This window comes from Otolemur garnettii, unplaced genomic scaffold (genome assembly GCF_000181295.1).
Source record: "Otolemur garnettii isolate 467f Iridium unplaced genomic scaffold, OtoGar3 scaffold00012, whole genome shotgun sequence".
NCBI classification, from domain to species: Eukaryota; Metazoa; Chordata; class Mammalia; order Primates; family Galagidae; genus Otolemur; species Otolemur garnettii.
Window position 1 is genome coordinate 21,140,976 of NW_003852407.1, and position 2,849 is coordinate 21,143,824.

Here is a 2,849-nt window from a genome sequence, read left to right on the forward strand (position 1 = left end):
TAGAAGTTTATTTCTACTTACCCAAAAGCTTGGAGTTGTGAAAATGGTAGGCGGGGTGTGGCAGCACTGTCCCACTACGTTCTTCACAGCTCAGATGCCTTCATCTCTAGTGTCACCTGTGTCACCACGGCTCAGGAGGGATAGCGTTTTCATTCTAGGAAGCCACATAAAGGAAATGATGGGGGAGAGGAACAACGTGTTTATAAAACTTGCCTCCTACAGAAGGTACCCTAGACACAGCCACAGCAAACATTTGCTTTGTATTTCATAGGTCAGCATTTTGTCACGGGACCACATTAAACCACAAGGGAGTCTCAAAATATAATCTTTCTTCAGCTCGGCTCCCATAGCACAGTAGTTACGGTGCCGGCCACATACACCAAGGCTGGTGGGTTTAAACCCTGCCTGGGCCTGCTGAACAACAATGACAACTGCAACAAAAAAATAGCCAGGCATTGTGGCAGGGGCCTATAGTCCCATCTACTTGGGAGGCTGAGGCATGAGAATTGCTTAAGCCCAAGAGTTTGAGGTTGCTGTGAGCTGTGATGCCACGGCACCATACCCAGGGTGACATAGTAGGACTCTGTCTCAAGAAAATAAAATAAAATAAAATAAAATAAAATTTTATATATATATATATATATAAAATCTTTCTTCTGGATAGTACTAAATCCACATCAAAGTTTAGGAAAGAAGGAAGAATAGGTATTAAAAGGGAATAGCTATTTTCAACATATTGTTCTATCATTGCTCTTGTTTAAAAAATAATTATGGTTTTGCATGTCCTTTTTTCCCTTGAATATGATGGGGGTACAAATATTTCAGTTGCATGAATTGTTTTAGTACAAATAAGTCAAAGATACAAGTGTGCCTCTCACCCAGATAATGTGCACTGTCCCCATTGTGAGTCAATTTACCTCTCTCCTCGTGCCCCCTCACCTACTTGCTTTCATTTGTGTTTTACTGGTAAATGTTCACTTAACCAGTAAAACCATGTGTTGATCAGTTGGTTCACTTAACCATGTGTTGATCAGTTAGTTCCAATTTAATTGTGAGTACATGTATCTTTTTTAAATTTTTATGTTACTTCACTTAGAAGGTTAACATCATGCCTCGATGGACACATGTGAGGATTCCACAGCTTTGTGATTGTAAATAGTGTTGCAGTAATCATTTGAGTGCATGCATCTTTTTGATAAAATAAATATTTTTCCTTTGAGTGAATACCCAATAGTGTGATTGCTGAATCAAATAGGCCTACTCTTAGTTTTTTGGCGGTACCTCCATATGACTTTCCAGAGGGGTTATGTTAGTTTGCGTCTCGCCGGCAATGTGTAAGAGCTGCTTTCTCTCCACACCCAGGCCTCTGTCTGTTGTTTTGAGGTTTGTTGATGAAACGCATTCTCTGTGGAGTCAGGGGACGTGTCATTGTGGTTTGGTTTGCATTTCTCTGATGATGATTCTATAGAGTTATTGCCCATTAGTCTTTCTTCTTTTGAAAAGCTTGTGTTCGTGTCCTTTGCATGCTTTTTTTGTGGGGCTGTTTGAGTGTTTTCTTGCTGATTTGCTTGAGTTCTTTGTAGATTCTGGTTGTCAGCCCTTCAAGGGTGACATTTTGGGGATGAATAGATTGAGATGATCATTAACTACTCAATTCATTGGAAAAGTAATAGTCCCAGAGGAACAAGGGTTTTCCTAGAATTGGCAATTAGGTAATGTGAAATATCATTTTTATGAACCTTAAAATTCTCTGAAAATATACAAAGAGAAACAAGTTTACTACTCCCACGGAGTAAGTTTCTTTACCCAGGTTGAAAGATAACATTCACCAGATAACAGTAAAATTCTAGTAAACACTAAAAGCAAGGAGTTACATATTAGGGTTTTTCTTAATCACGTTCACCTTCCTGTTTTCTGATATTTGAGAATCCATAGTCACACTTTGTCTCTTTCATAAAATATCTTATTAATCTTCTTAATCTTTTGGTGATCTAGGGAGAAATACGTGGTTTATTTACTCTGATACTTTTAGTTAAATATTCTAACCAATGAATTATTTCTAATCCAGTGTTCAACTAGTTCCTCAAGTAAAGTTCAACAAATTCTAAGAAGTGTCCCCGGGACTGGGTCTTTAAGTTTTATACTCTTCCAGTACAGCAAAGAAAGGAAATTACAAAGACTATAGGAGAAATCTTAAATGTTTTTCAAAAGCATTTGTGCTTGCTTCAGCAGCACATATACCAAAATTGGAACAACACAGAGAAGATTAGCATGGTCCCTGCGCAAGGATGACACGCAAATTCATGAAGCGTTCCATATTTAAAAAAAAAAAAGTGTTTGTATTTGGTGCAATCAAAAAGGAGAAGCACTAGATTAGGAAATAAAACCAAATTTAGGAAAGGTAGCACCCCTTTCTGACAACAGATTTGCTTGGGTTATAATCACGACATTGTAAAAGAAATTTTAACAACATTCATCATGTATTATTAGGTCTTTATCTCGAGAAACTTTAAGCTATTGATGTATATTCAAAGGCGATCAAAAGACTCTTTCATTGAGTGGTTGCTAAGAAACAGATTTCAAGATCAGAAAATTTTACCCATATGTCATATTGTCAGAGAAAATGAATATTTGGATTAGTGGAAACAGGAAAAAAAAAGTGTTTATTTTCAACATTAAAATATTTTAAACAATGTATTTGCTTAAAATATAAATATATATAAGATAGGTGTGTATACATACACAGAAGGTGCCAAAAATGTATACATATTTTCAGAAGGAAAGAACCTGTATTAAAATTATAATATTCAAGTCAGGTTTGATTTCTGAAATTATAAGAGATACAAGAT

General features: G+C 36.3%; 1 non-coding gene across 1 annotated transcript; it reads left to right on the forward strand.

Annotated features, from left to right (window-relative positions):
• The first annotated feature begins 2,216 nt into the window (after positions 1–2,216).
• LOC111723548 lies at positions 2,217–2,323 on the forward strand. Its single transcript, XR_002772069.1, has one exon. It is a non-coding gene; the product is annotated as a U6 spliceosomal RNA (small nuclear RNA).
• Positions 2,324–2,849: the final 526 nt, after the last annotated feature.